This window comes from Cuculus canorus, chromosome 8, assembly GCF_017976375.1.
Source record: "Cuculus canorus isolate bCucCan1 chromosome 8, bCucCan1.pri, whole genome shotgun sequence".
NCBI lineage: Eukaryota > Metazoa > Chordata > Aves > Cuculiformes > Cuculidae > Cuculus > Cuculus canorus.
Genome location: NC_071408.1, coordinates 3,075,810 through 3,102,612, shown reverse-complemented (window position 1 = coordinate 3,102,612; position 26,803 = coordinate 3,075,810). Strand labels below are relative to the sequence as shown.

The following is a 26,803-nucleotide window of genomic DNA, read 5'->3' as shown; positions in this document are numbered from 1 at the left end:
TAAAATGCCTCTTATCGAACCTGTTATGGATGGTTTTCCTACTCCATTCCTCAACTTGCTTCAATCACTCAGTCCACTAGGGCAGTACTCATTTTCCCATGGGATTTACCAGCCAGTGAAAAGCTCTCACCTTCTACCACAAGAGATAAAGAAGGCATAGCCATCCACATAGCAGCATTTGGGCCAAGCAGGCCCAGGAGGTGGTTGAGTTTTCTCCTAGGAGCTGAGAAATGCTTCTGCAAGGGAGAAACAGTCACCTCATTAAATAGCTGTGTGGTTAGCGTGCCTTCACCCAGCTTGCTTGCATGCGACTATTGGAAGACTATTTCTTTTCTCCCATTTTCTTATTACCTTGTTATCTGAAGATTATTTAACTTTTCATAATTCAAGAGCACTGAGTAAAAACTCATCAAGGTCTTAAAAGTAGTGTCATGAGACAGCAATGGAGATAGTTGCTTAAAACCCTTTATAATAAACATTTCTACTGGTTATCCAGATATATTTATTACTGGTCTTAAAAAGTGAGAAATACCATTGTATTGCTGAGAAGCTTATGATTTTCTTTTCTTTTCTTGACAGTTTGCTAACATAAACACACATTACTCCAAACCAGACACAACAACTTTGGAAATATGGAAATTTAAGTTGACATAATTCTATACTGTGAAGGTATCATTTCAGTGCGGAGCTAAAACAAAACCGTACTGCAAATTTGAGTCTTTCTCAGCAAGTGACAAAAGTCTGGTGGATTACAAAAGTCTTCCAAAACAATTGGCTACTACTCTGGACAAAAGTTGCCCAGGCAGCTTTTAGAATTTATTATTAGGAAGTTCATGAAATAAGATCTTAAATTCAGGTTTAATAGAAAATCAAGGAGAATACAAGAATCGAAGTCTGCTGCTGTACAGCTACAGACAGCACACAAACCTGGAATATCTATGGCTGGCTCATTTCATTTTCACCTCCAACGGCTGGCGCTGCATTCTATTTCCAATTTATTTCTCTATGAAAGCACAACAAGAAGCATGCTGATAACAGCTACTTTCTATTCAGTACTTTTATCCTTATTTGCAATTGTACCTATTCAGGGATGTGCAGCATATTCCACCTGATATATTGGAAAGGGCATCTTCTGAGCTTTTAATTCTGACTTTGATGCTTACAACACTCTTGGTAAGCTCAGACACGGCACGAGGCCCCGTATACTCTGAGCCCAGACACTTCACCTTCATGTTTCCTTCACAGGCATTCAAATTCACGCTCCCTGCAAGCAGTACCTGGGCTTTCAGCAAGGACTGTGGCCATCTGGTCTGCCTGACATCAGATGTGTAACACAGGACAAGTCACTCTTCACTCAGTTTCCGTGGTGCTCCAGCCGGCAGCGAGTCTGGACTTCAGCCCTACACGGAAAAGAAGAGATATCTAATGGCATGATTTGGCAAGAAACATGATATATGAAACACTTAAATGTCCTAGAACAATTCTACTGGCCATTTTCTTTATCCAGCCTCACTTATTTTGGCGCTGGTTCAACAAATGTTCTAATTTCTTCAAAACCTTGCACGAGCACTTCACTATTTTGAGTTGGTTTGGATTTGGGGTTTGGTTTGTTGGGCTTTTTTCCTGAGCAAAGCGTGAGATTTTAAAGAAAAAGTAGCTCTTGCAAAGGGTTTTGAAGGAAGCCAGATGGGTCAGGATGCTTTGTCAGCACCCGGTACGGAAAGAGAGCGAGACAGGACTTCCAAAGGGACCCCATAGGCTGCAGAGATTTCATTGACTGCATGTTATACATAACCAGAGCACACCCAGTAATGAGAGCTATTTCTGTAGAGCTGAGAGGCTCATGACAAATAGTAGCGTTGCAGAAAGAAGGAGCAAACTAGGGAGCAGAGCGGCTGGCAGGGCTGAGCAGCCAAGTGTACGCAGCAGGGGCAGCTGATGGAGGACATGAGTGGTAGAAAAGATGAGCGATACAAACACCGGTGCGGATGGTGAACCGATTTTCTAAAAGACAGAAGCCTGATAGCAGGAACAATGAGCACATACACGACTATGGGGAGCTGCTGAGAGCAAAATGCTTGACTGTTTGGCAAAGAGCAGCTCTGGTAAGATCTCCTTTCTAGCAGCCTACAGCTGTTGAATCTCAACAGGCTTCTACGTTTTCCGTGTTTCATCGTGAAATTTTTAAGGAATCATTTCAGTTTATTCCCCTGCAATTTTTGTCACCAGCTCTGTGTGTACAGCAAAGAACAAACTGTCTGCCAAGATGCACAAACCTTCCGCGCCTGGAGACAAACTGGAGCACCCACAATCCGTTTTAACACAGATTAAATAATGAATGCCATGTGATGGAATAATAGAACATCAAGAAATAAATGTTTACATGAGGACATGTTAACATTTTAAAAACCTAAATTAATTGGTTTTAACAGAAAATTTCACAGAGGTGTGACTATGTCAAACTTGTCTTACATGCTCTGAGCAAGTCAGAGGACAGGTAAGATGTTTAATACCAACAGAGAAGTAGTAGACTAGATATATGTCCAATGACTTGACCGTGTCAGCTACAGGTTCCTTCCCCGTCCCTGGAGGTGTCCAAGGCCAGGCTGGATGGGGCTTGGAGCCCCCTGATCTGGTGGGAGGTGTCCCTGCCCATGGCAGGGGGTTGGACTGGATGGGCTTTAAGGTCCCTTCCAACCCAAACTGTTCTATGAGTCTATGACCGAAAGCAACTAAGAAAGACTGAGATACTAAGTGACAGAAAATCTGCATTACACTAGTCAAAATCAAGTTGGGGGTTTGCTTCTCATTTATAGAGAGACTACAAATCAAGATGAAGTTTCTCTGGTTTGGAATTTTTACCAAAAACGTTACTTGAAATCAGCACCTCTCTCAAATGACAACTTGAGGCCCTGCACTAGGTTCGAGGTGGTTTGGTTCTCACCCCAGGATGACGACTCCCACACCAAACGGGTGTCCTCTCGCTGATTGGTAGGTGTTGATGTATTTCCCAGCCTCAGGATAGCACTAAGGAAAGGAAAGAAAGTTTAGAGACACATTCATCCTGGTGGTAGATGATAGCAAGGCAAACAGGCAGTTTTAGGTAGTGCTAAATTTTCACAACTGCGTTGCATTTGTTTCCTCTCTCCGTGAAATAATGACATCCATAAAAACTTGGACTGAAAGATTATCTAAAATTACTACAGAATAATTTAATTAAAGGGGGAAAAGCGAAGAACTAGCAATATGTAGCATGCACTGCAATGACAACAAACAGATGTTTGCACTGGGACTGCCAGCTTCAACATGTGCTGTTATTTCTTACAATTAATTATTTTTTCACGTTCTTATTAATTTTATATATGACGTCTTAGCTGCACCTATTTAGAAATGTTTGCATTTGTGTCATGATGTCCTAAAAAATGCAGCCGAAATCACTGTAACAATATATAAATCAATGAACAATTAAATTTAATTTGACAGTTTACAAATAAGTAGCAGATTATTATTAAAAAGAAATAGGGGATTACGAATAAATTCAAGATTTCAACTTGTATTTGTTATCCATTATAGTTGCTGGACAATTATTTTTCAGTTGAATTATACACAATGGGGAATAGGATGCCTTACAGAAACTGAATTTGATTAAATAAGATTGATTAAATGAGATTTTGGATAGACTGGAGGATCTCAGAGTTCTTTTCCAACCTTAATGATTCTGTGATTTTTGAGTAGGTTGAGTTATGTGGTCTGATTCTTATTTACACCACGGTCTTCTGATTTTATAGAGACAATAGATGTAATAAGTAGTATAATAGATCCTCAAATACAGATATAAATTTTACTTACACAAACTACAATCCTCTTTAATATGGGCATAAACCATCTCTGAAAATTAAAATACATTGCAGAAGCTCAAAATCTCATTTCAGTTAAAAAGCCGTCAAATAGCAGAGGACCAGTCAGTGGGCTATAATCAGCGAAATTATGGTATGGTATATTAAGGACATGGACACACGACAAAAACATCGGCTGGCAGACTGTAATTAAGGAAAGGGACTATCTTTATCAGCCTTGTTTAAGTGACTAAACCAGCAAATACTAAGAAAGAAAGATTGTCATAATCAGTACTAAAGCAAACATTTTTCATCAAAAATAGAGGCCAATTTTTTGTTACGAAAACTCCCCAATAAACCACTCAGCCTTCCTTCCTCTTGCTGGTGGCCAACCCAATGCTGTCACGCATGACCAAGGCCACTCGCTGCCCATCTCCCTCAAGAACGGCAGCTTCAGAATTGCAGAGCTTTTGGTTGTTTAAAGTAACAGAAGGTGCCCAGACTAGGATGGGAAGCCCAGCACAAGCTTCAGCCCACAAACCAGAAAGATTTAACAGCAGTTTACAGCAAGGTTGAGGCAATTTTCCCCGAATGCCTCGAAAGAGCCAGTGTGAAGCTGCTGCAAGAGGTTTGGGAGCTGAGCGAGGATGGTATCGGGAATGCATCAATGCACATAATTTAGATGATGTATCAGTGTGACACACAAACGGAGTAGTCCTAATTGCATAGCAATAAAGAAAGAAAGCCTGCCTAGAAATTTTCATACTGGCAATAGCATTCTTTTTAATTTTCCATGTTACTTTGAAAAATATATTAAAAATTCTCTATTAAACTCTTTTATTAGGCACAAACTATATTTCTGTGGAACTCTGCTCAAAGGCTATAATTTTATTTCTACAGAGTTTATTAGTTGCATCTCTATTAAGTTTTTTAGGGCTTTTTCAATGCATCTAATGCAAAAGATGAGAACTAGGTAGGTCACCAAGACCTGCCTACTCCTATCCGTATACTAAACTCCATATTCAAGCTTGAAATATTTTCAAATGCATTCTTATCTATATATGTTCAACCTGCTCCCATGTTCATTTTAGGATTTTAAGCGCTTGTAATCGCATAATAAATGCTACGCTATTTTCTCTTACTCCCTTTATTGCTAGACAAGAGAAAAATGAAGATGCCTTAGCGAAGACCTTTTTTAGAGGTCACCTCTATTAATAGCAGAGATAATCTCACCAGGTTATCAATGTTCAACACCACTGTTTTGATTAAACACCATTCTAACATGCAATGACTATAAAATAAGCTTTTCCAAGCAAGCCCCTCTCCCTGGCTAATAGATAGAAATTCTTAACTACAGTGAATGGATGGGCATAACCATCAGTTTTATCTGGATTTTCCAAAGCCACAGCATTGTGACATGTAGGATGATACATTGGTGCCATTGATGTTAAGTGAGCATTTATGCCCTGGGAAAGTACTGTTTTCTGTTCTTCATTCACTGTAGTCTGAGTGTCTAATGGCAGACAGGTAATCTAACATTCATTAAATGTGTAAATTGTGTAGTCATTTACAGACATGAAACAGTAGACAAATCTGTTAAGCACTTTGGTAAGATGATAATTTGAAAGCCATGACATTATCAAACCTTTCCACAGTTCACCACAGCTAATGCATTCAAATCCAACATAGTAAATTTGTTAATGCTGTCAAATCCAGTTTATTCGACACCGCTTATCTGCCAGAGGCAAATGTTTACATTATCGCTCCTCCGGAGACATCCCTTTGGTTTCACTGGGAGAAGGGGAAGTTGCCCCTGTAGCTTGGAACAGAAATAGCCAAAATTTTAGCACTTTTCAAAAGAAAGAAAAAAAAAGGACAGATTATTCAGTTTTACCTTTCATTAGCAAGTTAGTTACAAATTCTGAACAGAGGAGTGCTCAGTGATTTAAATAACATTTCAATCATTAATCACTCAAAATTATGGTTGATCACTGAATGAGAGATACGCGGGCTGGAACTGAGGCTGGCACGCAATTAAGTAAAATTCTCATGCATCAAGGGGAACATTTGGGGGATTGCTAACACTTCCATTTTTACATACGTTTCTCCATGCCATTGTTTGAAATTTAAAGACAAATTTAGCAAGGATTCTAATCCTTATGTAAGATGCATTAATACAAAAATGTTTCACGTTTAAAATCCAAATTTCCAAACTCTGCTACATTTTCAGCAAACTTGAAATAGAATCATAGAATCATAGAATAGTTTGGGCTGGAAGGGACCTCAAAGATCATCCAGTTCCAAACCCCTGCCATGGGCAGGGACACCTCCCACTGGCTCAGGCTGCCCAAGGCCCATCCAACCTGGCCTGGAACACCTCCAGGGATGGGGCAGCCACAGCTTCCCTGGGCAACCTGGGCCAGGGCCTCACCACTCTCATGGTGAAGAAATTCCTCCTTCTGTCCAGTCTTAATCTGCCCCTCTCCAGTTTATCCCCATTGCCCCTCATCCTATCCCCATAAGCCTTTGTGAACAGTCCCTCTCCAGCTTTCCTGTAGCCCCTTCAGGTACTGGAAGGTCGCTATAAGATCTCCTGGGAGCCTTCTCTTCTCCAAAACACCCAGTCGTTATCAGTCCTTCCAGTGTATTACTGCAACTTTGAATAAAAAGTACATATCTGGTTCATCTAGATCTTGAGAGACTGGAAAAGATAATTCTCTGCTGAAGGATTATTCTCTCAGAACAGCTTGGACACCTCTAGCCTGTGCTAGATTCATCAGTGTAAAGACACCCAAGTCAGTTTAAGTACCATCTATGACTGTGTTCCTTCCTCTCACCGAATATACAGGCTACATCCTAGTAGGTTATGATTTTCACAGTTAACTAAAATATACGGCTTTTTCCATCTGCTCAGATTAGCAGCCAAGATCACATCCCTTATGGTGGCTAAAGCAAATTCCCACTGTCTGGTATTTCTCGCACATATCTCATAAACCTATTGGCATTGATTTTATAATCCTGTTGTCTGCAAGACTGTTACAGCATTTTACAATCATAGTAAATATTCATAATAAATGCACCTTATCAAGGTCACAATCTCCACTTGACTTTGGTCCACATGTAAAATTAATAGTGTAGGCACTGCTTCTGCATGAGGATGCTTATCCAAGTACCTCTTAGCTTATCTAAGTACCTCTAAGCAATTTCAGAAGCTTATGCTGCCACAGCAGCTATGGTTTTTTCTTATTTATATGTGAGGCTTTCTGGGTTGGGAGTTCTGATGGTTTTTTTACTTTTCATCGAAAGTGAATAGGAGTATGAAAACACAGATTCAGAACTGAATTTGGACCAGGGTACAAAATTCTCCATAGGTACTCAAATCAAAGGTTTTCTGTCCCCGAACAAAGCACTCTCTTTTCATCAAGATGTCACACTTTTGGGGTAGGGTGGTGCCAACTGCAGTGTTAGCTCCTTGCTGTTCGCATGTGCCTGCAAAAAATAGCCAACATTGCACATTCTGCACCCAGAGCTGCTGAAAGCTTTACTGATGATGTAACCACCACTGTAACCTTGAGCTTAGCAGAGGATTTGTGATACCATAGGCCTTCTGGTGCACGTAACATTTTTTGCTGACTTCCAAGGGCTCCTGACAAGACCAGAGGTCCTCACCACGTTTTAGATAAAATATAAGTCACTGTTTTTCTTGACATATTAGGACACGTCATGAGATTTGTTCTCAGATTGCTTTCCGAAGGTCTCACTCAATTACAAACCTGATGCTTTTCCTCATTTCTTGCCATTTGAAAGCTGGTAGTATAAAAATAATTGAAGAGGACAGGCTAAACCTGTGGAGATCTTCCTTCTTTGTCATCTATTAAAAAAGATCCCCAGCGGATCATCTTCAAAAGAAAAAGCAGCACTACATCGTTAACCTGTACAGAAAGCATTCTCTAGAAGAACAAAGCTATTACATTAGTGGGCAATTAAAACTCTCAGATACATTTCCTACAATATTCCACGCACGTGCCAATATTTAAGCATCTGCCAGATAGCAGGTGGTTTGTAAATCATTATCTTTTCAAATTATGTTGCTAATGGCATGTGTGAAATGACTGAAAAATTACGTTTCCCCTTCTCCATCATTAAAACAAAATAAATTGCTGCAATACATTATCTAAATCTGGAGAGTCATAAAGCACTTGCAAACCTGGGTTTCCTGCTCTCCACTCTACTCCCTTAGAGTTGCCTCTCCCATTAGCAGTGAGCAATACAGCCAGTGACATTTGGCCCTTATGATTTCTTTCTACCAGGAATAACTAAATACTACCAAAAATCAGCAGCATCACCTCCTCCTCAGATGGAACACAGCCTATTAATTAGGAAAAAATCAGCCAATTCTTTGAACGGTATTGACAGATAGCACAGCATGACTAGAGAAATAATGAAGGATTCCTGTAATAGCACAGGGACCTAAATGGAAAAACATACTCCAAAACACTGGTGAACAAAGCATAATTAGAACTATCATTTTTGATTTACAGTGGAGTGATGAAGAGCCTGATTATTCAAATACCAAAGCATGGACAAGTCTCTGGGTTTTTTTTAAGTCACACTTTAGTTCAGAGCTCTCCGTGACTGCTTGCTCCTAGTTCTCAGAACAACTCCACAAAGTAGGAATTTAGCTTCTTTTCCACAAGCTTACCGTCGACAGCATGCGGAGCGCAAACGCTTGCCCTTCCAGGCTGCACTGCCAACAGCTGAAGCTTCTGAGGATAGAACACTTTCACAACTCCTTGGTTTGGCTGCCCAGATACCGAGCATGGCAGCTTCTGTTCTACTTCTCCAACACAGCAAAATTATCATAGCCTGCTGGGTGATAGAGATATTTGAAAGCAGAAAGGATGGATCCAGGACTGCCCTGTTTCTCTTCATGGACAGGAAGAACATTCCCATGGCCATGGATGTCCCAGCTGAAACCAGCTGCCAGCTCAGAGGGAAAGTTCAGGTCGGCCTTTCAGTGAGCAAGTTTTGCCTGTAGTAATAGGACAAGGGGAAATGGTTTTCAACTAAAAGAAGAGAAGTTTAGACTAGATATTAGGAAGAACCTTTTTATGCTAAGGACAGTGAAACACTGGCCCAGGTTGCCCACAGAGGTGGTCAATGCCCCATCCCTGGCGTTCAAGGCCAGGTTGGATGGGGGTTGGACCAAGCTGATTTAGTGAGAGGTGTCCCTGCCCATGACAGAGGGTTGGACTGGATGACCTTCATGGTTCCTTCCAACCGAAGCCCTTCTATGATTCTATGATACTTGGAAATCCAATTTATATCCTATATAAACTTCAAGACAAAGGGAGAAACCTACAGCCCTAAATAACCATTCCATTAAGAAATGATCTGAAAATAAGTAGTCTTTAAATACATGGCTTTCAGGGTCTCTCCATGGTACAAATAAAAATGGCAGAAAGCAAATAGGCCCTTATCATAAAATCAGGTAGCCAGCAGATAAGGATTTGGATAGCAGGCTGTCTTGATTTTGTGTTGGAAAACTTTTCTGAAATAAATTAAGCAGGACAGATCATTTTTATTTTCATTCTTGTTTTTTACCTCTTCTATTAAATGAATAGTTTCTTCAAAAATTCATACTGTTTCCAGATTCTGACTATTCTGGGTGATTCGAGACATCCAGATATTTTCCATCAAGATAACTGGCAGTTAAAATGACAGACGAGGGATGCAAAAGTGATCCTAAGTACTGGAGGATGGCTGTTGTGGCTTTAGCTGTAGCCTTCTGCTATAGTCAATAAAGACAAAACAATAGAGAAGATTTACTGCAGAAAGTAGCTGTAAACGAGGTGCTAGTCAGTGAAAAAGTGTGCTGCAGTGCAGGCACAAACTCTAGCACCGTGCAATTCAGGGATATTTCTATTTCTCTGCCGAAAACAAACATATAAAAATCATAGCAGATTCAAACTAAATTTTTTTTCAATTTAGGAGACTGCATTAGCAAAGCCTTGCAGCTTCTAAGGTCTTCACAGAGAATTAAAATACCATAAAATACCATTATATTTTGACTGCGTCCATGCTTTATTTCCATTTCCATATTACCTGGTAGGATCAATAGATCTGCTTCATTTACTTTAATCAAAAGTTCCCACCAAATATCTCTAGTTAGTATTTAGTCTACGTGAAGCACCTCATCAAAGTCTCCAATGATTCCACTAAACGCAGCCCACCCAGCTGAAAGGCACATAGCAGCAAACCCACACAATTAGTACCATAAATCACAGAGAATGGATTTTCCCCTAAATCTTTCCAGCTTCATTAATTAAGAGAGCTTATCCAAGCTTGCTGAAGTCTTCAGTGAGTTTTAGAGTGTAGCTGCGTCAATGGTTCCCAGGTCAGCTGCACTACTGTGCATATTGAATTATCCACCTGGAGGGCACAAAGCAGTTCAATATCGGAAATGACCTGTTTAAGAGTTTTCTGCAACGCTTGCACTGAAATTTTCCATCTAAACTCTCCTGGATTGTTTTCATCACGTTTTTGTAATAAAGGAGGTTAGACGGCCAATTCGTTTTTTACACCAAAATGAGAATCTGCAAAGTTTTGGTTTACTTCTACATAGCCTTCGCCACAAAGGCTCAGGTGAATGTGGTGATGGACAACGTACCTGGTGGTGAACAGTCTATACACATCGGGGTCCAAGCATGAAGAAACTCCATTGTAAGAACATGCATATGATCCAGCAATACCAAAAGAGGCCACAGTTCTTTCAAATTCCATAAATCCCATTTCCTGGAATGGAAATATGCAGCAATGTGCACTCGCAGCTCAGAAGGCCAGCAGTGTCCTGGGCTGCACCCAAAGCAGCGTGGCCAGCAGGGTGAGGGAGGGGATTCTGCCCCTCTGTTCCTCCCTTGTGAGCCCTCATCTGGAGGATTGTCTCCAGTTCTGGAATCCTCAACATCAGAAGGAGATGGAGCTGTTGGAACAGGTCCAGAGGAGGCTACGAAGATGATAGGGCTGGAGCACCTCCCATACGAGGACAGGCTGAGAGAGTTGGGGTTGTTCAGCCTGGAGAAGAGAAGGCTTCGAGGAGATCTTAGAGTGACCTTCCAGTACCTGAAGGGGCTCCAAGAAAGCTGGGGAGGGGCTGTTCACAAAGGCTTGTGGGGATGGGATGAGGGGCAATGGGGATAAACTGGAGAGGGGCAGATTTAGACTGGACAGAAGGAGGAATTTCTTCACCATGAGGGTGGTGAGGCCCTGGAAGAGGTTGCCCAGGGAAGCTGTGGCTGTCCATCCCTGGAGGTGTTCCAGGCCAGGTTGGATGGGCCTTGGGCAGCCTGAGCCAGTGGGAGGTGTCCCTGCCCATGGCAGGGGATTGGAACTGGATGATCTTTAAGGTCCCTTCCAACCCAAACTATTCTATGATTCTTTGATTCTGTGATTCTAAGAAATGTGAATGGAAGAGTTGGAGGAAAATAAAAGTAAAAATCATTAAGAAATCTCTTATCACTGAGACAACAAACACTGCAACATTAATTAATCCTTTTTAACCCTTGCTCTAGCGTTCTGTTAGCACACGCAGTAAAAGTGGACATGCTTTGTTTAAGAAGCAGCCCCTTAACTGCTTTTCCTCTACCCATAGATGATGCTGACAGGAGCAGTGGTGTTTCCAGCCCAGCTGGCGTTGTGCAGGTCAGCAATATGTCAGATTTCAGCATATTAGTTACAACCTATTCAGGCAATCTCCTCTGCATTTCTGCTGTGTGCAAAATTAACTTTAATTTCCCATCTAGGGCTGTAATTTAATATTGTTGATTACATTAAGGAGCTGTCCTTCACAGTTAACAACAGGTACAAATACACAGTATAAGATACACATCTCAGATAAAATATTTATAAACTTCCAAGTGGTTTTAAGTTCAGAGAAAGTCTACAAAAAATAGATTTTGTTCCCAGAAAACAGTCATTTTAGAGAACAAGTAGCTAAAGGCCACACCTTAAGTGGCATTTACCTACCTAAAGACGCAGGCAGATTTTAGGTTAGGAATCTATTAAGGTTTTCCAGAGTAGCAAATCTTGCATCTTTATTCGTGTAAGTGCTTGCAGAATTTTCTTCTCTGTCATGTTTGAAAACGTAATTTCAGCTTCTTTTTCGCTTGGGCTTCTGAAACAGGTACCTGCTGTGAGGAGCACTTGTAAAGCAGTTTAAAAAGTAGTTGCATAAAATAAAATGCATAATGTTATAACAAGTGCCCTGAGCCCATTATTTAAGCTGAAATCACTCTTGACATTAAATTTTTACAAATACCTTCAAATGTCTGTATGTCTAAGATGGAGGGCATCGCATTAACTTTTTCATATTCATCACTATAGCAAGTGAGAGTCCCTGATCGTAGTGTTAAGCGTTACGCATAGTGATGAATACATTTTGGTTCAACTAATGATCACTTTGCACTTGCTCTTTCAGCCTACAACGTTCCCACCCCACCCCGTCTATCTGAAATTTTCATCCCAGGAGCAGAGAATGCAAACTGAGCACAAGGAACAACCTCACCAATGACCATATCTACTCCAAAGTCAAATGGTTTCCTCCAGTGGGTAGTGGAAAAGGCACAAGAGACATGAAAATGCCTTACGTAAGGAGCACTGCTGTGCATTTTCGTCACCCTTCTCACACTGTACTTGCTTCAGACGTTAAAAGCTATACTCTAGGAATAACTGCAGTCAGAAGTGCAGCACTGCAAGCAAACCTCTGCTTCACGTTTCTCAGCTGGTGTCATGCTCATTACTCCAAGATCATGAACTTGGCAGGTGATTCCTTGCTTCGAACACCAAGCTTAGAGCCTTCAGCTCAGCTTGCCAGAGTTCATCCCAAACGCTCTCCAAAATTCTCTCTAGGCAGAGTTCTCATTAAGATGTGCATGAACTAGATGAAACTAAAAAAACGAAAGCGTATCTTTCTTCTGAAATGGGGCGGTTTGATCCTTGTACTGCAGAAGGTATCAAACTTCAGGATTAAAACATGCTTTAGAGAGACATGCATGACCAATCTGATACCCTTCTCTGATAGCAAAACTGCGTAGGTAAATGAGGGGAGAGCGATCGATGTTGTCTACCCTGACTTGAGCAACACCTTAAACGCTGTCTCCCATAACAGCCTCATAAGCAACCTAAGGACATGTGGTTTGAGAGGTTGAGAACTGCCTGGAAGGAAGAGCTCAGAGGGTTGTGACTGGTGGCTTAGAGGCTTGTTGGAAGCCTGTAGCCAGGCTGCCCAGGGAGGGTGTGCAGTCTCCTTCTCCAGAGGTATTCAAACCCAGCTGGACCCGTTCCTGTGCAGCCTGCTGTAGGTGACCCTGCTTTAGCAGGGAAATTGGGCTGGATGAGCTCCAGAGGGCCCTTCCAACTCTACCATTCTGGAATTCTGCGATTACGAAAAGGTAAGGAGAGGTCTTGTTTATAAAGTGAAGGGCACTTTAGCGTGGATTTGTTTTTTAATTTTAATCTACAAGTGCTTGTTCCTCCTAAAAAAAGGATGTAGAACCATTTTTGCATGTTAATAGATGTTAATAGCACCTTCATATTGCTCCGTTCTTTCCAAATTAGCTAAAATTTTACTTACACAATTAATTTATCAGCTGTAAGATGTTAGTCTCTGTTCTCTTTCTTCTATTAGAAGTGATTGAGTTTCACCTTCTTTCACTCTGAGGAGGGCTGTCCTCTTCCAATGCCTCCAGCTTCTCCTCCATCTCATTAAAAGCTTTTGAAGTTGAAGGCTGCCCAGCAAAGCGGTGGAGTCTCCAGCCCTGGAGGTGTTCAAAAAACATGTAGATGTGGCACTTTGTAACATGGTTTAGAGTAGGGACAGTGGTGTTGGGCTGACAGTTGGACTGGATGATCTTAGAGGTCTTTTCCAACCTTAATGATTAATGATTCTATGATTTAGAGGAATAATGCAACAGGAGTGGTTCTCCTTCCACCCTCCTACCAGCCTTCTTCAGGACAGTTACAGACATCATCACTGTTGTTACCTCATTGAGGTCAATGGGAATGAAGTCAATGGCAAGAAGACAGCTTTGCTCAGAAACACATACATTTCAAAGCGATGGCAAGATAAGAACTCCAAAAAACATGTGCTATAGATAAGAGCCCAAAAAACCAGGACAACAATCTGGGTAATTGAAGCCTGTGGCGGAAAAAAAAGGAGATGCTATGGAAAATTTTCACCTTGTTAGCAGTTCTTAAAATGTAAGAAAACAAATCAAAAGGTAACCTATCCAGTCTTGGAAAATAACTAGGTCTCTACACCAAATATGCAACTAATTTTAGAGGAATTTAAAGTATGTAATAAAAAAAAAATCTTGAATTTAAATAAAATATTAATCATTATATTCACCAACAAAAATTGAAGGCAAATTTGGGACTTCATCTTGAAACTAGATCTCATTTTGCAAGTGGAAATGTTGAAGAATAATTTTTAAGTGCTCGACAAGATCATCTTTAATATTGTACATTAACGGCTGATAGGTTGATAGAGCCATTATTTTATAAGTAAAGTCACTGTTAGGAGTGATAGTGAAAGATTATACAAATAACTTCGTCAAATGCAATGAAAAAATAACTGAAAAAAATCCCAGTTAAATAGTGATACACTTCATAAACAGAATAAAGGGTTCTTTTTTTGCAGGTTTAACTGCTTCATTTGAAATGAGACCATCTGAGGAGGGGACTACAGAGAGAAAGTTCAATTTAAAATTTCCAGTTTTTTAGCAGAAAGCCAACTCATCTCAAAATCACCACGTTCAATGGCCGAAAGAAATGGTTGTATAAGTGAATGGGAGTCTAATTATGTACCGCAGGTAGTAAATGTCATGTTATATTTCAATGATTTTATGCATAAGAAGCTCATTTGTGCGCTATTTCCAATATGAGTTTTATGACTAACTTTAATAAATAAAAGAAAATACGTTCTGATTTTTAACAAAATGTAGTTTCTTATCACAGCAGTTTATCTACATTAAAACGGTATCTTAGCCCTGGGGACAACTCTAGGGCAAGGCTTAAAAAGCAAGGTAAATTATATTAATTCTGCTCACCATTGCGTAAATACATACTGTATTATTTAATTGCTTACCACCACTGTAATTCCTTCCCATAAAATTAATTGTCAATAAACTTTCTATGATGACAGTAAGATTGAAAAAAAAAAAATCAAAAGAAAAGGCAAAAAAGCTCCCAATCATTTTCCAGTTCTTTTGCAGGAGTAATCTTTCCCTGGCAGTCAACAAAGTGCTGTTACCATGCTACGGATCACAGCATGACAGTTCCTTTTTTAATTTCCTTTTTCTTACTAAGAAGCAAGCTTTGGCCGTTTCCTTTAACTCCAAGTTAGCCTCTTCGGTTGTATAAATCAATACAGATCTGGCAGAGCTAAGCCAGTTTGCAACAATTGATGGGATAACCCCACGTCTGCACACTCAATTAGATATTAATTAAAAACAAGAAAACAAACAAAACAGCTTGCCAATAGAAGATTTGAAAAAATCTATTCAGATTTATGCTGTTTCCACCGACAATCAGGACTTTACAGATGAGGGTCTGGAGCCTGCAAAGAGTGAACTGGGGAGGGGCTGTTCACAAAGGCTGTGGGGATAGGACGAGGGGCAATGGGGATAAACTGGAGAGGGGCAGATTGAGACTGGACAGAAGGAGGAATTTCTTCACTCTGAGAGTGATGAGGCTCTGGAAGAGGTTGCCCAGGGAAGCTGTGGCTGCCCCATCCCTGGAGGTGTTCAAGGCCAGGTTGGATGGGGCTTGGAACAACCTGATCCAGTGGGAGGTGTCCCTGCCCATGGCAGGGGGGTTGGAACTGGGTGATCTTCAAGGTCCCTTCCAACCCAAACTATCCTATGATTCTATGATTCTAACTGTGGTAGAGGAAGGGAGTGATCTAAAATCTCTATCCAAGGCACTGCCCAAAGATTTCAAAACATTCTTCTGCTCAGAGATTCAACTCTTACACGGATGTATCTGTAAGTATAAACCGTACAGCAATGTGCTGCCTTATTGTTGGAGTCTCACGTCTGTCTTGATCTGCACCAGCCCAAGGAGGACACGGATTTATCATACTTTGTAATGGTGAAGGATTCCCAAGCACGTAATCCATCTCTGGGGAGAGAGCACAGACCAGGGTGAATTTTATGTTGTGTGTGGTTGTTTCAAGATCTAGAAATGTAAGGTGCATCTCTGTAGGGTTAAAAGGTGCAGGAGAAAAGTTCTGCAAACCACAGTGAACACAGACAGTCACTGACAGAGGGATAAACTTACTGAATAATTCAGCTCAAGGGCAGCTCTCAAATTAGCCTTTTAAAAGCAAAATCTCCTTAAAAGGGGGAAAATGAAGGGAATATACTTTTCCAACAGATTATAAAAATCCTCTTCCTAACTGCTTGCTAACTCTACAGACCTGAGTTGATGTCAGCCCATAACCACTGTAGGAGCTAATGAGCTTAATGGCCCAGCTAAATTAATCAAAATTATTTACAGTATACCACGAGAGCGGACAATTTACGACAGAAAGTCTTGAACACCATCATTGTCGCCAGTACAGTTATAAGCACCATAAATCCAGAGATGATGGATGACTCCTTCCTTTTGCTGATAAAGGGAACTGCCATAGCGTTCTATATGCTCAAGGTTAAAATCGATGGTTACCTGTTAAAATATCTGTTTGCAAGCTTCTCCGGGACAGATTCACAAGCCATTTATTTGCCTGGCTACAAAGATAGTAGAAGGTGAACAGCCTAAAGCTCATGCACGCCAATTTTCCATTTGAACCATCCAGATAAGAAAAATGATTCGTTAGAAGAGGGTAACTTCAGATTAAAAGTAGCAATAAGACTTACATTTCTAGATTTTCTGTGTTTCAGATTCACTGTTGTAGAATCTGGATATTTGCATGCGGTTCATTATTGATTAGTACAACTTATCGTTGAGCATAGAGCTTCATAAATATAGGGCTGGGGTCTAGATTCAATAATCTCAACATTCACCCTGTCCACTGTTTATTCTCAAATTCACATGGAAATGTGGAAATATACTTTTCTCAGGTTTTATTCCCGTGATTCCTAGAAGAAGAGATGGTAGAGGACACAATATTGCACTGCTGCGAAGTGGAAAGTCTTTTTTCTTTTTCTTGAAATGTGATTTCATTTCTTTCACAAAGCATCTAGGACTAACAAACCCTTTCCAAAGCAGAACCCACAGATATTTGGCTTGTTTTCCTCTGGAATCAAGGCTTTGATCACAGTGTTGAGAAACATTTTCCCTCTTCAAGATCCATCATCCGCCAGGAAAAGAAAATTTCCCAACACTGCTAATTCCTAAGTGACAGCACAGTTTAAATCTCCTTCACAGATACCTTAAGGATGAGGATGTGGATAAGATGGATATCCCAGTGCATATCAGAAAGCAATTAGACAAATGGAAGTTCATTTGAATATAGTCTGTGTCTTCTCTAGTTCAATGATACTTCGAAAATGTCAAAATATAAAAATGAAATTCTGGGAGCGTAGAGCAATGAAAGGTAGGGAACAGATAAGAAACTTAGAAATCAGAAACTTAGAAATCTTAGAAACTTAGAAATCCATTAAAACTAAGAAAGAATTTGCCTTTTGTAAAGAAAAGACACTCAGAAGGGCTCACCGTTAAAAAATATGTATTTTTAGTGATTAAGGATAGGAACATTTTGGTATTTTTTTTTAAAGAAAAAGTGTTTAGATGAAACGTACTTGTCTGTCTCGAGGACTTAGGACTGTTCCAGATTACGTGTAGACAGGAAACACTGTTCCCAGAGGAAAAGAAAAAAATTACTGACCTTTAGTAAAACTCATGGTAGTTCTCTGAAGGTTGTTAGCATTATTCCAACTCCTAATGCCATGACGCATATTAAATCTTGTTGATGATGATTGCTTGGTTTTGCACAGTCGCAGTGAGATTTGTTTTTAATACCCTTCCATGGAGTATCCAGGAAACCACATCTGCAGTGCAGGCGGCCCCCAAAGTGCTTCAGGATCTCCAACCATCTGCCTCTCATCGAGATCAAGACATAAAGACATACCTTGGTTTCAAACAAATTACCTGTAAGCCAAGAGGTTTAACATCAACTTTGCTTTTGAAAGGACAATTAGAACAAAGTAAGAGTTCCACGTGAAACTTCTGTACTAGAGAAGTTTACAAGAAGAAACGGGGAGCATGGAGCTCCTGTGAGAAAAATCTGAGTTAAGGAGATCTACTGACCTAAGCTGTGCCCTTTTCTATAGACTGTCTACTCCTGCTAACTATTTACTAGGTCAACCCACAATTGTGGTTCCCTGGGTCTTTCAGAAAGCTGGCCTCGATCTTCTCATAGCAAAGAGAACAAAACACATTTAAGTTTACAAGGAAAGCTTTTAAAACCCTATTTTGTACGAGTAAGCTTTTGCCTTCTTGACTCTTTTATTCTGAAATTTTAGAGGTAACAAAGAGAAAGAGAGGACGCACAGTCCCGACGGATCAGCACAGACCTCAGCCCAAGCATCCACGATGGTCGCAGGACTCCTCCTTCTTTCTTAATCCCAGCATTGCTGGAACTAACAAAGTGTGTTCAGGATCTGCATCATGAAAATATGAGGTTCTCATGTTATGAGATATCGGATAGGGAACACCTCATATGAGATAAAAAAAAACCACACCAGTTTTCTACCAGGTTGAGGCATCCTATGCAAACCTGCACTTCTCAGCCTGGTGAAAAGCAATATTCATCCCTTCAGAGCACTTTATTATGGGAGTTTTTAAACACCTCCTTAATCACAACACCTGCCTCAAGCCTGTCTTTTTAAAAGCTGCTGCCTCAGAGTTATTTTCCACTGCGGATTATGTATTCTGTGCAAGCAGTACATAAAGCTCTAAGCTCATCATTGTCAGTAAAAGTCTCATGCATGTAAACAAGGACTGAACTTGCCTGTTATTTAAGAACAGAGCTCAAGTCTCTTTTTTGATCCAAGCCCATGCTGCTCTTACAATTTCTGAAGGTTAACGCGAGCCTGTTCTTAAAAAAAAAAGGTGACACACAAAATCAAATTCTGATTGCGGTCTGGTCTCCAAATCTGCAATTTAATTTAGCTGTTTTTTCTAAATGTCCTACACATGCCACGATACACAGTAATGTCCTTGCATAATAAACAGTAGGTCATTTAAGAAGGAAAATACTGAAGTGAAAAAGAAAATTACAAAAAAAAAAAGAATCTAAAGAAAGCCACATGCAGAACTACTACATTTATTCTGCTGCTATGACCTTCCTCCTTCAAGCTGAAATGCACCTGAGATTCACACAGACCATTAAAACCTCAGAATTGCTTCCAAGAAAATCATGATTAATAAACAATACAGAAAGAACAAATCCAGCTGTGTTTGACCCCCTCTGGCAGCTCATCCATGTTAGATGCAGACTAAAAGCGGCTCTTCCGTTCCTTCCATTTTCCTGTTTTGTCACTAGGTCCTCGGTGAAACTGTCATCCGGTTCTCGAAAGCAATTTCCACTGCTGAAAAGCACTTGAGCACCTGCATAAACCACAGGTAGAAGAAGCTGAAGGTCTGGATTTGGCTACAGACGTGTTCTAGCCCGGACAACACCCACTTCTGTGCCATGCAGATGTGCCTCAGCTGCCTTCCAGTGGGGCACCTAAAGGTAGGTATGATGTGTCCATACGACAAAAAGGTCTTACAAAAGTCAAAGGATGCCTCGTACTCCACAGGTAATGTTTGCTACTTTCTTTCTACACACAAAATGAAGTTTCAAACCAGGCTTGTAGTCTAAGACAGCTTGAGGTGAAGATATTGTAGAGGTCTGAAAGTGGATTGTGTTCCACTCCCCCATCAGTGCTGCAGCATTAGAAGATGTGGGATGGACCAATCACAGAGGAAGCCAAACTGCAGTGTGATATTATCCTCACCACTAAGGTCACGTCCAGACCTGAGCTAACAATTATTCCCCTAATATTAAAGAGTGGAAAGTGGAAAATATTTAGCACACCTGAAAGCATTTCACAGGCAAGGATGGAAGAAATGAGCCCCAAATCACCTACACGGAAACACACTGTGGTAGATGCAAAAAGAGAACTGCGAATTTCCTACTCTTGGAATGGTTCTAACATGTATTTCATTTAGGAGGGCTCTTTTTTCAAGATCACCTGGGGATCGGATGAAGCTCTCTGAAGATTTAAATATGGAAGGATAGATATATTCTTTCTATTATTTCCAAATTCAATAACTAAGAATTTCAGCTGTAGTCAGATTTTTCTCCTGCCTGCAAACAGCATTCCAGCAGCAGAAGCGAAAATACCCAAACGCATTTTTTTAGGAATATAATAAGAAATGATCGTTTAAATTTAAAGATCGGATTACGTTGCCTATATAAGAAGGAAAGAAAGTTCCTTATTTATACCACAACTGTCTAAACTGACATTTTTCAAAACTCCTTTCAGGAACAAAGCTACCCTTGTGATACACAATGTAAATTCTAAATTGAATCCAAGAGAATGCAGTATTATTGTATTAATACATATGATACAATTTCCATAACATTTCTCAGTGTCTTAGAGTTGTCTCAAACTTGTAAGCACTTAAGCATTGCAGCACCTGATGAAACGGTTTTCCAGCTAATCTGTTCACAATGGTGAATAGTTGGCTGTAGGGTTTGAAAGAAGAAAAAAAAGTCATGTGTTTCTTTTTGACATTAATCCATGGCTGAGCTTATTTGGTCATCAAGGTTAAAAATAGACACGTTCAACCGAACTGCAAACAAATTTCCCAGTGTAGCATTAATGAGAACAGGCAAGTGAACAGCCAATGAAAACAAGGATTATTTTTTTTCATGGCTTTGTTCTAAAACATCTTCATTCCATAATTAGGAGCCTACTCTTCAACTGCAGGAACAGAGGCGTTTCTTTGTCCCAGTAGAGCTACTGATAGTTGCTTTACCAGTTTTGTTGCTGCTGGCAAATAGGCCAGGAGGAAAAGCCTTTAGAAATTAAAGTACCTGATGAGGGAATGGAAAGAAAAAGAAATATCTAGTTTTGTTTGCTGAGTGATTACTCAGAGCCAGGAAGGCTGACAAACCTTGTAGAAAGTTTAAGTGCTTTAGTGGTTGCCATTACCTCTGTGAACAGAAGCACAGCTCTACCGGCAGTTTCCCACAGCAGCAGCTCCGGAAGCATAAATTTAAGCACTTGCCTAAATATTACAGAATTACAGAATCATTTCTGTTGGAAAAGACCTTTAAGATAACCAACCGCAACCATAAACCTCATACTGACATTCCACCACAAAACTGAGTCCCTAAACACCACATTCACATGGCTTTTAAATCCCCCCAGGGATGGGGACTCCACCACCGCCCTGCACAGCCTCTGCCAGGGCTTGACAACTCTTTTTGTGAAGTGCTCTTTCCTAATGTCCAATTTAAACCTCCCCTGGTGCAACCCGAGGCCATTTCCTCTCATCCCATCTCTTGTTCCTTGGGAGAAGAGACCAATATGAACATACTTCAGTATATCCTTAAATATCGGATGTGACTGACTTGTGGCCTGAAGAAGGGAGGACTCAAAAAACCCATAAATGATACAGTAAAAGCACCAAAATTTCAGCGAGATTGCTCATCATATGATAGAGGAACTTGAATATTCTTAAAAGGTCTTAAAAGACCTGTTACAAATTATGGTGCACTTCTTCCAGATTATGCAGTAAGTAGCTGTCAGAAACATTTATGCTATTTCCCCAACTTCAAGGGAGCTGGATCATTGCACATGACAGCAGAATTTGCCCTGTAGGCAATTGCAAACAATTTCAGGCAGATACCTGCCCTCAACCTCAATCCTCTCTCCATCAGTGAAACTTTTCGTACTAATATCTTGGGGCACGAGATGATCTTTTTGTTCTGTCTTTGTTCAGCGACAAGGACAGTGCTCTGTGATTTGCGATTTCAGAAGGACCCAAACACTCCGTTTCCCTACAAAACAACAGAAATATTCCCAAGGAATCTAAAACCTCCTAGCTCTTAGACCATTTAATTATCCTCTTATCTATAAGACACTAAAAATCCAGCAATTTAAGTTGCAACCTAATTAAAATAATACATATTTCAAGACTACGATATTTTGTGCAAAACAATTTATGTTGGAAAAAATCACGTTAGAAAGTTTCTTTATGAATGTCGATAGCTATTTTAATAAAGCGTGTAATTTAATGAAGCGTTTATTCTCTTTTTCATGAAAGAGTAATTGAATTGTTAATTCAAATTGGATTGGACAGATCCAAGTCCTGACTAATTGAATGTAAACAAAAGACGTCAAGGAGGAGTAGCATGCCAAGTTGACATCTTCTGTGGTAATGAAGGAATCGTGGCTATCATTCCTATTCTTTAATATTTTCCTAAGTGATCTGGAAGGGTGAGAAATAATCATATTAACAAAATTGGCAATTTTTTTCTGTATTAGGAGACATGGTTAGCACCAGCAAAGCAAACAGATTGGAAAACTGGACGGGGCGGGAGGGGGTGAGACCTAATTTGGACATATCTGATGTTGTAACAACATTTTAGCTAATTCAGATGGTGAAAAATAATCGAAAGCATATATTGTTTGACTCAAGGAGGAACCAGGGAAGAAAAGATAGGGAAATCTGTGAGCTGGCAGCGATGGTGACCCAGTTAGAGGCTGCTGGAAAAAGACGTCTGGGCATAAGTATACATAGAACAGCATGTCCATGCAGGAACAATCCTGCTGCTCAGTGGAGGAGTTACTCCAGCAGGAATACTGCTTCTCCAAAAAAGCCTCTGGAGACAGCACCCAGGAGCAGTCTGGAGGAGTCGACAAGAGAATACAAGCTCATGGAAGATAGCTCAGACAAAATGTTTGCATGCCTAAGATAACTATGCACCTCGGATTCTGGCTAATAGTAGCAAGGGTGAAAAGAGATGAGAATTAGTTTACATCAGCCTACATTTTTGGGTTTTTTTCCACATTAGTCAATGGCTGAACTTCTCTTAGTCCTTTATTGCAATGCAAGCTGGGGACTATGATAAAATGCTATTACAAAAACGGGCTGAAGTGATCACCACAAATACACGACCAAGATCTCTGAGAGGAAAATGAGTGATCCAACGCGGTGAGCTGAACCACAGTATTACTGAATAAACAGGAAAAAATGAGAACAGATTAATGGACTGAACACCTATAAAACTTGAATGAAAGTCTTCTCAAGGAATGCTGGAAGCTTAAAGGAAGATTAAAGAGGTGCTAGGAAGTGGATAGTCCTTTTGATCAGACTTGGGCTAGCTTACATAATAAATCTGCCTTCCATCTATAAATTACGACATCATATTAAATAATTTCAAACAGGAAATTCAAACATCTTCCCTTATTTTTCTGTATGTAACTGGCATCTCAATAAACAAATGTAACTGTATATTTTAAAGAACATTATAAATCATTCTCCCCTCTAATTCTGTTTTTCAGCAAAAGTATCATTTTATGCCCCTCATTTTTGAAGCTGACAGGTTACTAGCATCATACATTACGTCTAAAACAATTGGAGGAAATAGAGTTGATAAAACAGAAATAGAAAATGTCCAGAAATGAAAAACTAAAACAATAACATACTCTGAAACATTCATCAAAGCGTATTAGCAATAAATTTTAATCAACAGTGTGTCACTTCCCATCGAGTGAAAACAGAGATGCTGTGCTATTCCCACTTACTGACATAATATAACCAGCATTATAGAAAAGTTGGTTATCAGATGGACTTTCAACTTAAATCAGAAGAAAGTAGCACAATAAAATAAAATTGAACTGGGGAAAATGAAAGAAAGAGAGTGTGGAAGAGTGTGTATGTCCAAGAAGTAAATTGTTCAAAGAAGGTGTAGCTGCAAAAGGTGTATTAAAGGCCTGAAATGAAAGTCCATCCCTATCAAGTTAATGGAGTTTTTCCAGCAGCGTAAGGCACATGGTCTGCCCCTGAGTGATTTGTAAGGAGCCGGGCACACAGCCAAGCCTGCGGTCTCTGTCTAATTTTCCTTTGCAAGGCTTACTGCAGATGTGCACATGCACTGAACCAAGAGGGGTGAAGGATCCCAAAGACGTATCCGAGTCAGCATCAACCTTCCCGCCTTGGGTACCTCCTCTTGAACTTAGCCCACAGCTTAAAAACTCCAGCCCAGAAGAAGAGAGCCCTGTAATGCCACAGCTACAGGTTCATTCGTATCCAGACTCCTCAGCTGAAAGCCACCACCAACTTCTACCAGCTCAGGATCTGTCTCCTTAAATCACCCTTTACTATTCAAGTGATACAGGAAAATTATTTTAATAATATTCAAAATACAATTAATAAACTTCTTTCTCAGCCATGAAGAAAGAATTCCATTTGCATCTTATCAATCAAGAGTCAGATCTGCCCACGCAGCGCAGTCTTAGACAGTGATGCGCCTAACAATTAACTGTAACATTAAGAAATTACCAGTGATATCAGTATTAAACTCGTCAGCAAACCTAGGTTACAAAACCAGTCCTATAATACAAATTCATCTGCAAAATGCTGTTGGTCTAGAATAGCATTTTGCATGTTGGTTACCACCTCTGAGGCTTAGAGAGAAGAGTACCTACATATTATTACCGCGAAGCAAAAGGTAGTTCGCTTCTTGCCACCTGAAGCTAGCATTTCAGGGATGATAATCAAACACAATTGCCAGCACAGTCTCCATATTCTCAGCAGAAAGAATTTTTCACGCGCCCGATTTCGGCAATTTGATTATCAAAGCATTACCTTCTAAAACTGGCTGGGTGTTGACTCTTTCGACGTGACTTTGAGAGTCAAAGTCCCTGGATGGAAGGGATTTAGATGTAGCAGAGATGCTCATTATCCTTCACGTTGCCATTCCTGTGAAATATTATGCAGTCTGTCAATAAAGCATGTTCTGCCGTAATTTGGCTTTATGACTACAAGTAGAGGAGATTTTGAATTATATCTGTACAGTCAAGCCAAACATCATGTAAGATCGAATATTCACATCTTTTAATTCATTCTCTTTTTGAAGAGCGCATTTCTAATATTCACACAAGAAAACATTCACATTTGCACTTAGAAACATATAGTGCAAACTAATTAATTAAAACTACACACTCACAAGTCTGAAATAATTTCTATGGTCTAGCACGTTACGTTCACTTAACTTTGCTTTGTTATCTGTCCTCTAAATGAAAATGTTTTACCAATTAAAAGAAATTAACTGTCTGCTTCGGATCATGTTTGAGTATCCACGTTATAACGCAGAGATCTGATGCATTTTTCTGACACTGAAAGAGTCAGAAGATCCTTTTCTTTGTCAGAATTCATCACGGATACTTTGCATTCTTCTGTCTGTTTGACCATATAGCTATAATCTTTAATTAATGAAAGAAGTTAAAAGAAAAGTTAATAATAGCATCCTGAAACTATTAATTAAAAACTAAAGTATTCCTCCTCGGATTGAATGGCTCGCTATATCTCTAAAGGCAAATAATGATACTGAGATCCAAAGTAATCCATCCTCAATGACTGCCACTCCTTGTCATTTGATTGCCTCGATACAGCAGATAAATTCAAATGGCTTCAGTTCAATTTGAGGCGTATGAGTGTGAAGAGCACAGTAATAATAAAACCAATTGACTCAAACTGGCTCTGCATGTGGAAGTGACTGCAAGCGATATCTCTTCTTCTGCTGTTAATACAGACAAGCAGATCATACTTTTGCATCGGGGGCTGTAATTATAAAAGAATTAAAAATAATCTACAGGTACCTAGAAATAGAGCTTAATAGCAGGACTAGGCAAAAAAAAAATGCCATATTATGCATATGCTATAAGCTGATTAGCTGTGGACTTCTCTGAAAGGCAATTGAAATCCATGGGGGAGCACATTCAGTGGCACCGAGGAGCCTTTCAACCTCCTCACCTTCATGTTCGTTAAATAACTTCATCTTTCTAAATAGGATGGCACAATTTGCTCTTCCATTGCAGAAAAAGCATAACTGAAACGTATGCAAACCAAACCCAAAGACAACCAACACAGAGGACAGGAAAACGCAGGTGTTCGCCAGCAATGAAAACAAAAAGAACAGAGTGCAAAAAATGTTGCAAAACAAAAGCAGGCAAAGAACTTATTAATAGAATCACCCCAAAACAAAGCCTAATGAACATTTTATCTTCACCTTACATTGAAATTAACTTTAAAACACCTCTTGCAACAGAAAGGACTGCAGTCGTGGCAACGCTACTCCACATTAAACTGTCTCTTTCAAATTCTCTGCTCCCCAAGGAAACAGATTCCCAGCGAGGCAATCTCAAATTATGGTTAACGTAAAAGCCAATGGATTTGAAAAGGACATTCTGTTTTCATCAGGGTAAATCCAACATACAGCATCAAAGGAAAAAAAATCTGACCTGCTGCATATGAAAAGGCTTCATGCATATTCAATTTTTTGTTTCATCACAGATCACACCATCCTGGTCCTTCCAGGTCTTCCCTACGAGCTTTTTACATGTGTTTGGAGCAGTCCTGATTCCAGCTGCATTTCAGACTTTCCATAGACCCATGGCTAAAAGCTAAATGAAGAGTCGTCAGAAATTATCTGTAGCTTCTAAGCCGAAGATGCTTTAACTTCACTTAAGGTTTTTTGCCATCAAAACAGGAGTTATTGTATTTTCAGAGAGTCAAGCACATCCTGTGGTTCCACGGACATTCACGGAGGTGTGGGTTCAGACCGCTTTGGAGGTACCAACTACTCCAGATACAAACCTGGGAAAAAAAGTCAGAAAAGAATTTCCTCTAGATCCGCCATAGGGAAACCATATGGAAACTCGGGGCACACGAACTCAATATAACTG

General features: G+C 40.0%; 2 long non-coding RNA genes across 7 annotated transcripts in view; both read right to left on the bottom strand.

Moving 5' to 3' along the window:
• The window catches only part of LOC128852936 (uncharacterized), a 33,596-nt gene extending 15,102 nt beyond the window's left edge, over positions 1 to 18,494 (bottom strand). For 2 of the 5 annotated variants that reach the window (XR_008451084.1, XR_008451088.1), the window contains exons 1-7: positions 18,410 to 18,494; positions 17,722 to 17,984; positions 15,895 to 16,013; positions 13,468 to 13,651; positions 11,862 to 12,025; positions 2,945 to 3,027; positions 1,278 to 1,400 (exon numbers count right to left, since the gene is read on the bottom strand). This is a non-coding gene — a long non-coding RNA (uncharacterized LOC128852936). Of the gene's footprint in view, positions 1 to 1,277; positions 1,401 to 2,944; positions 3,028 to 11,861; positions 12,026 to 13,467; positions 13,652 to 15,865; positions 16,014 to 16,750; positions 16,955 to 17,721; positions 17,985 to 18,409 lie in introns of those variants that run through there. The other 3 variants (XR_008451085.1, XR_008451086.1, XR_008451087.1) reach the window with 3 other exon arrangements.
• A 352-nt stretch (positions 18,495 to 18,846) lies between these two features.
• LOC128852937 (uncharacterized) overlaps positions 18,847 to 26,803 on the bottom strand; it is a 53,078-nt gene continuing 45,121 nt past the window's right edge. The window contains exons 7-9 of one of the 2 annotated variants that reach the window (XR_008451090.1): positions 26,360 to 26,714; positions 24,705 to 24,818; positions 18,847 to 18,933 (exon numbers count right to left, since the gene is read on the bottom strand). This is a non-coding gene — a long non-coding RNA (uncharacterized LOC128852937). Of the gene's footprint in view, positions 18,934 to 21,038; positions 21,117 to 24,704; positions 24,819 to 26,359; positions 26,715 to 26,803 lie in introns of those variants that run through there. The other variant, XR_008451089.1, reaches the window with a different exon arrangement.